Source organism: Rhipicephalus microplus, chromosome 7 (assembly GCF_043290135.1).
Source record: "Rhipicephalus microplus isolate Deutch F79 chromosome 7, USDA_Rmic, whole genome shotgun sequence".
Taxonomy (NCBI): Eukaryota; Metazoa; Arthropoda; class Arachnida; order Ixodida; family Ixodidae; genus Rhipicephalus; species Rhipicephalus microplus.
The window spans coordinates 48093435-48102965 of NC_134706.1; positions in this window are offsets into that span (position 1 = coordinate 48093435).

The following is a 9531-nucleotide window of genomic DNA, read 5'->3' on the forward strand; positions in this document are numbered from 1 at the left end:
CGCAGGGCAGTCTATTTTCCGTTTTTTCTCCGCAGCTTTTCTACGCTGTTTGACATCGAACAAAATTACTTTGACACGACGAACACCATTCAAATTTGGCCAAGAAGACCTATGCATACCAAGCGATCAAATGATGGGCACATCTCGATCTTGAAATTTGATGTCAGTGCTCCTTTAATAAGATACCCTTCATAAACTCATATTCCTAACTCTTCCCACTCGAGGGCCCTGAAACCCTCCTGCAAATACGCGATAAATAGTATTGGAGAGATTGTGTGTACCTGCTCTACACTCTTTTTTATTAGGATTCTGTCGCTTTCTTTATGGAGAACTATATAAGGTGGCTATGGATCCGCTTTGTATTTCTTCCAGTACGTTTATGTGGGGTTAATTGATGCCTTGATTTTATAGTGGCTGCATCACTGCTGATGTCTTGACTGAGTAGAACGCATTTTTGTAATGTATGAAGGCTATGTATAGGGGTTGGTTGTATTCCGCGCTTTTTTCCATCCCCTGAGTTATGGTATAAATATGGCCTATTGATGGGTAGGCTGTATTCGAAATCATGCTTGGGTCTTTTGTTGATTAAACTCGAATATCGCCTTAATTCTGTCAGCTATTATTTTTGTAAACAGTTTTTCCAGACACGGCAGGTCTAGAACAGTGCACTGGCTCCCTCCTTTTATGGACTAAAGCAGTCACCTCGAGTACAGTGGAGCTGCTTCTATACAGTGACGACAGCACTCTCCGCATGAGGGCGTCGTCAACTCGTCGACGAGTGGTTTTTTGACGCGGTGCTGCGCCCCCTCCCGATTAGATATAGGGGGCGTGCAGCTTCACGTGGTCGCATGGCCTCCCTTTTCAGTAGGGATAAGGCGTGGTAGCGCGTTATAAAGTAACCAAATAGCCACGCGCTGACACGCTGCAATGCGCACCTGTGGTTAGGCCTTACCAAACCTACCTGTTGCAGGGAGTCAGCGCGGGTCTTTCTGACACTGCACCCCCCTCTCTCTAAAGAGAGAGAGAGGGCATGTGGCTACGCCAAGCTGCACGCTCACTTGCTCCGTAGGGAGAGGGCTCGGTGCCGCATCAACGGGTGTCTGGTCAGGCCTGAAGGCATTTGTTTTCGCGTTGAGCGGCGTCGCTGTCTTAGTAACCACCAGAGCCAACAAGGACGAAAGAGAACGAATGCTGAGCGCAACGGAGGACGAAAGATGGTAATAGTGAGGATGAGGCAACGGCAGTGGTCAGACGCACTACTCGCCTCAGTAGTGTGCATGGGCTGTTGTGAAACGCACCCACGCGCTGCCTTCGTGGTTTCCCCGTTAGGGCCTGTTCATGAGCTACCCGCACAGCCGACCCACACGTGGCGAGACTTGTGCCGCACCCAAGCGGAGGATGAGAGAGAGAGAAAAAAAACATCATTCTATTTATATACAGGGAGTATGTGGGAGGTGGCCCTGTGTGCACCACCCCTCACAACAATAGGTGGGCTCCTCATTGCAGAAGGCCATTGGCGTCCAGCGCGACTCGGGCTTTGTTTACAAGGGCGTTCTGGTTCGCCAGGTCGGAGCAGCCGAGCCGGGCTGCCTCCCAGTTTTCCCAGTTCGGTTTTGCGGTGAGGGGAAAGGTTCACTGGCATGCACACACCATGTGGAAGATGTCCGAAGACTTCTTCGCACAGTGCGGGCATTTTCGTGCATACAAGCAGGATCGAGATATTTAAAAACTGCCGGGCACAGCAGTGTTTTGGTGTAAAGGTGGAGGAGTAAACGCTCCTCCGCCTTTGTAAGGCCCTTACAGGGTTTAGGATAAATCCAAGGGCCGAATAGATAAAATTCAGTAATTTCTCGAAATGGTAAAGCCAAATTGGGTTCGAGATCCATTTCGGAAAGGTCTGAAGGCATTACCCGGAGAGTGAGCGTGCGGACGGTGGCGTCAGCCGTTTCATTGCCTCCGAGGCCCATGTGAGCTGGAGCCCATATGATCCTGCGGAACCCGGGGGCCCCGATGTAATTACTGTTTTGTAAGATGCGGTACGCTTGGTGTGGGACATATCCACGTTGAATATTTTGGCAGGCCCCTCTAGAGTCTGTAATGATGACGTGTGAGTCCAGATCTGCGACAGTTAGTGCGATGGCGACTTCCTCGGCATATCTTGTGTCCTGTACTTTGAATGTGAGGCCATTCACTGCGATATTTTGTTAGACGACTGCAGCCGTGTACCACCCCCGATTGGGAGGGCCGGAAGCGTGTACGTGAAGTATGCCGTGTTTGTTCCCATAATGGCGAGCTAGTGCCTCTGCCCGCGCAAGGCGCCTGCCATTGTGGTCGTCACATGTCATGTTGGCCGGAAGAGGGTGCACATGCAGGTCGTATCTCCAGACTTCTGGAATGCGTACGTGCTATTCCGTCTCTGTTGGGTGGTGGATGTGTAGTCGGGCTAATAGGTGGGGGCCCGACAGAGTCTTTGAAAGTCTCGTGTATTGATTGGTCAAGTGTGCCTCCCGGAGCTCTGCAAAAGTGTTTACCATCCCCAGGCCCATAAGGCACTAGTTGGACGTGGTTATTGGGAGATCGAGGGCATGCTTGTACATCTTCCTGAGAATCACCTCAAGGGTGTTCTCATCGAACTTGCGCAGGTGGAGGTAAGAAGCCGTGTAGAGGACTCGACTAGTTACGAATGCATGCGCCAGCCGCAAGGCTTCTCTGCCACGTAATCCCCCGCGCTTGTTGGAAACCCGGCGGACCATACGGCCCACCTGGTGCCCCAGCTTAGACAGTTTTGTCAATGTTGTATCGACTTGGCGATGTTTGTGAATAAACAGACCCAGTACCCTGATCTCATCGTGTTAGGGCATTGGTCCGCTTTGCAAGGACAGTTCAATTTTGGTAGTTCACTTTCGCGAGGAGTGAATGTGCACAAATTCTGATTTGGTCGGGGAGCATTGAAGGCCGCAGCGGTGGGCGTAGGCGTCCATGATCTTCACCGCTTCCTGCAGGTTGGCTTCTATATATATACCTCCTACCGATCCGCGTTTAGCCCATATGGTAACGTCATCGGCATAAAGTGCGTGCTGTATGCCTTAAACATTCTCCAGCCGAGCCGGTAGGTTCATCATAGCCAGATTAAAATGCAGGGGTGAGAGAACCGCGCCCTTTGGGGTACCCCTCGTTCATAATTTATGGGTAGGGGCCGTGTTTTTCATTTTGTATTTGAATATATGACTGTCGGTCAGAGAGGAATTGTCTAATGTATCCAAACGTGTTGTGTCCACAGTTGGTTTGGGAAAGGTGTGTCAGAATGATGTCATGTATGACGTTGTCAAAAGCTCCCTTCAAGTTGAGGGCGAGTACTGCTTTGTCATTGAGGGGGTAGTCGATGGGATTTAGGATTTAGTGGTCTAACTGAAGCAAAACCTTCTGTGCGGACCGGTGCGGGCGGAACCCGAACATGGTGTGGCAGCTTGGGCTAGTTGGTATGGCATGACGGTAGTTATAGCGCGAGAACAAAACGACGACACAGAGACAAGAAGGACACGAGCGCTCGTGTCTTTCGTGTCCTTCTTGTCTCTGGGTCGTCATTTTGTTCTCGCGCTATAACTATCGTCATGCCGAAGATGGTGTCAGCAAATACGTGTTCGTTCTCCAAAAACTCGGATAGCCGATCTCACACCATAGTCTCCAATAGCTTTTCCGCACAAGACGTTAGAGAGATGGGGCGAAGGCTATCCGTGTTTATGGCTTTGCCGGCTTTTAAAATGAAAGTGACCAGGGCAGTCCTCCATTTTATTGGGAGGGGTGTCCCACCAAGCCAGATAGTGTTTATGTACACGAGGAGTGCGTCGTATGCCTGGTCGGAGAGATTGGCAAGTAATTTCTCTGTTACTTTGTGTCTCCCCGGTGCCGTACGTTGCTCGCTTCATTTTAGCCAGGCCCGCCTTCAGGTCATACAGCCGGAACGGTTGATCCAGCACCGCGTTCTCGGAATCTGCTTACGAGAACGCTGGCCCTCGAATGTCCCGTGGGACACAGAGGTATTGATCGCGGAGTTTGCATGCTAATTTTGAGGTGTCTCCGTCGAAGGCATGGATTGCCCGTTGGAGATATTTTGTGTCTGCTCTGGCTTGGATATCAATCAAGGTGCGAAAGAGACGCCAAGTGTTCCGGCTGGACATTTGTCTAGCAGCCGTGTTGCATCGTTCCACCCTATTCGAGTCGGCGAGCTGGGCCGCGTACTCATCCGCTCGTTGGGTGAGCTCGGCAATGCAAACTTTGAGCTCCCGATTGTGTTTTTGGTAGCGCCATCTGCGGACAAGGCTGTGCCACGCCTCCAGGAGGTGAAGGAGGTGGTTTTCCACCCCTAGCGCAGCCTCTGAGAGTTGAATGAACTTGAGTTTCCGTCGAACGAAGGTAGGTAACCAATTTTTGTGACCACGCGTGGTAACCAGTTTCATGAATCGAGGCCAGATTGGTGTAGTTTTTCCAAAACTTTGTCTAGTCGGGTAGGCGGGCTTGGGCGTGGGGTCTAGCCAGTGATGTGGTTGTGTTGAGTATGCAGTGGTCGCTGCTGAGGGTTTCCTCGGTGTTGGCCCAGTCTGCGTGTCTAATGTTTTTGGTGAAGGTAAGGTCCGGACACGTGCCCCGAGTCACGGAGTTACCCATTCGAGTTAGATATGCAGGGTCAGTGTGAAGACTGAGGCCCAGCGTGGACGCAAGTTCCGCTAGCTTGCGCCCATGCTTCTCAGCACGCACGTACCCCTACAGTGTGTTGTGAGCTTTGAAATTGCCCACGATCACAAGGAGATTCCTGCCCACAGCCTTCAGGGTGCGACTGAAGAGTGTTGCGAAAGAAACATTTTTAAGTTTTGGAGAGCAATAGATGTTGAGTATGTATACATGGGGCTTCTCGTTTCTGAAGCGGAAGGAGGGTGACCATCGGATAGGAATATTCAGTATTGAGTTCCAAATCCACTTGGTTGGCTGTATAATTTTCGCGCACGAATATACAGGAAGAGGGGTCCTGCTGGAACTTGAAATAATTTGGAAGGCTAGTGCCGCTCCTTGGCTCCTGGAGGGCAACCACTGCGGGTAGTGAAGCGAGATTCGATAGGAGAAGCCGGAGGTGAGCCCGCTTGGCGTGGGAACGAAATCCCCGGCAGTTCCATTGAGTAATTTGAATGGGGGTGGCCGAATCGTAACATGGAAAGCGTCTAATTTGAGGGTGGCCCGCCATGGTCATTGAAGTTAAAAAGCGGTTGCATGGGCGCAGCTGCGGAGTCAGCACTCTCGGCGAGGGTGGCGTCCTCAATTCCTGTAAGCGTTCAGCTGTTATCGTCATCGACATCATTTTCTATGGCGTGACGGGAGGTTTTGGGATAGTGGCCAGACACGTCTTTAATCAGACCACCGGATTGTCAGACGCTACGCGATGACTGTGCCAAGTGCTGGCCTATGATTGCGGGGATCGTTTCGGTCATTTTGGCGATAGCAGAGGTCAGTGCCGCGGAAATGCGATTTTCTATGGCATTAAGGCGGGCGTCCATGCGGGCCGTTAGACGAGCCTCAAGTGCAGGTTCCGCGCTCAATGCTACCATCGAGGCCGTGGGCTCGCTATCCATAGCCTCAGTTGCGGGTGAGGAGGAATTGGTTAGCTCTTTCGATTTGGATTCTAGGAGCACTAATTTTTATTAGCAACATCTCAATTTTGCCCTCAGGAGCTGCTATCTTGCTTTACTGGGCACTGCGTGCCACAAGGGAGGAAGGGGGGGGGAGATGTCCTGCCCGTACCACTCACCTGCGTTCCGTGTTTTGCAACGTTGGCCCAGGTCATGGCGTCGCCGTGTGGTGGCGTGGTGGCGTTGTCGACAGTTTTCCTTTGTCGCCTTGTGGTGGTGGCTGCGTCGGCGGCCCTTTACTGTCGTTGCTAGCAGATGGTGCCGGCTTCGCAGTGTTGTCGTCCCGGCTAGGTGTCTCACCGGGAAGGCCAAGATGGCGGCTCTTCTTGGCTGCCGATTCTTTCTTCCTCTCACCCTTCAGGGCGATCACCTTATGGGTGCGGAATTTGCATGCGGCGAATTGCCTGCGGTGAACATGCAGCACTCTCGCGAGTTTGTTGCACGTTCACCACCACATACTGAGCACCGTGGAACACACTCGTGAGGTGCCCGCACCCCCTCCACAAGGGAAGCTTCTTGTCCACAGAGTCTGCACGTGTTAGGCTGCGTGTTGGGACATGCATCCACTCGATTACCGACGGACCCACACAGGCCGAAAGCTGGAATAGTCCGATAGTACTTGCGCACTGCAATAAGCATGTTCTCATAATGTACAAAACGCTGTTTCACCTTCCCGGTGGAGGTGACCCGAGCCTTGTTAGAGGATCCGAATTTCCTTACCTCGACGATGGCGCCTGCTCTTCATTGCACCTGCTATCGAAGCGATTCAGTGGTGTCTGAGTTCCCGACGACGATGACGCCGTGGCACACATCGCGGCCGTCTTGTCGGAGTCGGAGGTGGCTCAGTCGTGCAAAGGTTTTCCGCCTCAAATTTCTTTATCTACTTTTACACAGATCATTCCGCATAAACCCATATCTTTACTTGAGCTTTCGAGATACCAGACCGACAAGGCAAAGCCATGCATGAGAACTCGAAGAATACTCATTTAGTAATAGTACTTTTTCCTATTCGTTCTTCCCGCGCGTAATTCGAGTAAGGAACACACTGAATCCAGTCATTACACAGCAGCCAACATTAGGGAACATTATGAAAGTAATTGAAGGCACTAATCTATTCTAACCTAGTTAGCATGTACAGTGATCACCTGTTTTTCTTCACGCAGTCTTTCCTGTTTCCAATTGTCATACTAAAACGCTTGTTTGCATATATTTATTCTTTAATACGGTTGCTTTATTACAATACTCGATCTGTGTTCTCTTCTTTCTGTGCTTCGTTTCTTCTCGACTCCTGTTTTTTGTTGGTGTACCGTTGGTGTACTTCGTACTTGGTTATCGTTCAAATAACTAGGTATGATTGTTCTATGCCGTACTTCTGTGTTCAGTGATTATGTCTTCTTTATTATTCTGCTTTTTCTTGATTCAAACGTCGAAAGTTGTGACAGTGATGCTCACCCATGTAATAATCGCCATGGGGGGATTGACAGTATTCTGTAAATAAAAAAATCCATAGAGCGGGACCACTCCACGCTCAGTGTTCACCGAAAATTTTCCGAGAAGCCGATCTGCCGCCCCTTGGCTTGGGGTGTTGGTCAACGCTCACGAGACGCACAACCGTGATTGACTTTGCCAACTCGGGTCTGAGGTAAGCCGTAAAGGCGGCTCCGTAATGGTTCTCCGAGAAAGCTTGGTGCAGCGAGACATGTTCGCGTGGCTTGAGCACGACCACGAAGTCCTCCGGGCCTGGTTTGGCGAATGAGTGAGGCCTCCAGTTCGTAATAGTCTTTGCCTCCAGCAGCGCACGATACTGGAGGCTGCATTTTGCCGGCCGGTGTTCCGGACGCCGCGATGACGTTGGAACGGACGCGCGACCGCTTCATTCAGCGATTGATGCCGAAAACTCGGAACATCGGAGTTGTCGTGTTGACAAGATGAAACTGTAGTCCAAGCCATGCCCTCGAGATCGTAACCCCGCAGGTGAGACGCGGTGGCTGCCATGTTACCTCGGGTGGCTGGTGTGACGCCGTCGGCGTTCCAGGCTACCAGATCCCGACGTCACCGTTAGGCGTAACGGCGTCGCCCCCATGGCCGGGTGAACTTCGGCCGTAATGACTGGAAAAGTGGGCCCGCTGGGTCGAAGTTGATTCCAATGGGGTCCACATGACTTGCTGCGTTCATGGACGTCGGGCTTGGCGTAGTGCAGTTGATTGAGCCGTGGTTCCAGCCTAAAATCGACGGAGCCTATGCGCCGTGCCTCTTGCTTCGTCGCGCGCCTCCAGGACGTCGTCTCCAGGACGCTCACGGAATGGGCCTAAGAGCTTGTACACGCGTTACCCGCACAGCCGCAGCGCACGTGGCGAAACGCCTGCTGCACCCAAGCGGAGGGTAAAAGAGCGTCGCCAATTGGCTTACTTTTCCTCCGCTTGCGTGCGGCAAGGGTCCCGGCACGTGCCTTGCGGCTGTGCGGGTAGCGCGCGTAAAGGCCATTTGTGCCGTTCCACGTGCTACCCGCACAGCCGCAACGCATGTGCCGGGACCCTTGCGCACGCAAGCGGGGGACAAATAAGCCAATTGGCAACGCTCTTTCACCCTACCCTTGGGTGTGGCAGCTGTGCCGGCACGTGCGTTGCGGCTCTGCAGCTAGCGCATGAAACGGCCCTTAGGACGCGTTCACACTGAGCATTCCGGCCGCCGAAAGTGCTCCAGATCCGGTTCGGCGGCGGCGAGATCCGCTGAAAGGGCTCTCTCCGCGCCGATCACTCTCAGACCGATTTTTGCGGCGTCTTCCGCCGCATCGGCCACCACGGACCAATAGGAGCGCTAGCCAAGGAATTTTGAAAAATGGCGGCCAAGCCCTACTCACTTGTTATGCCGCAGTGCACGTAACTGAATGTTGAAACCAACGGGAGTTTAAACTACCATGTGCTTACTTCACCTCCGTATTTCGTGAAAGAGGTGACCGAGCTTGCTGTTGGCGTGACCGAGCTTGTTGCGGTCTTGCAGAGCAAAACGAACCCACCAACGCCGCTGGCATCGGTAGTTTTTCTGCTCTTCGTGCATTACAAGACAGCCACTTGCCAGCAATGTAAGCAGTACTGTCTTTTCTTGCTTCCTGCGTACGAGAATCGTCGAAGTATACACCACCGGATAGTGTAGTGGCGTTTGCGAGCCGCGACAACAACCGGGTGACAGCGCATCCATCCCACGTTCGCCCCGCAGTAGATGGCATATTCGGCGGCGCGGGGCGCGTCCACTGCGAACGACGCTGCGTTTCGGCAGCAGGGGAATTTCGGTCGCTGTAGAAAGCGGATGTTTCAGTGTAAACTAGGCTTTAGCGAGGCAGTCGTGCTACGCTTCGTATGCTGCGGTTGAGGTGAAGTGGGCTGCACTAACTTTTTCGCGCCAGTCACGCTATGGGACTGGTGCGCTGCACTTTTCCCTGAACAAGTGGCGCCATTCCGTGGTGCGGTGTACTGCTAATCAGTCGCGACTGCGAGTGGCTGCGTAGGCGGGGAATTTGCTGTTCGAAGGGATCAAGCAAATTTGCGCTCACACAGGAGTGATGTGTTTACGGCTGTGATAACACTAGCTGCCGGTAAGCAAGCTGCCAGTCAACTGTCCCCCCCCCCCCCCCCCCGAAAAAAAATTGTACGGACTTGCGTAGAAGGCTTACGAGTACGAGCGATTAGAGCGTTGGATAAGGGTGGCACACTGTGCGAGATAAGCCGACGCTTTTCAATTTCTTAGCGCTTACTATTGCGAATTCATGTCGATCAGCGCCGCCAGTTGGGGCCGCGCGCGTGAATCCGCCGTGACATTGCCCAAGTGCCGCAGCGCTACCATACCAGCTGTCGAG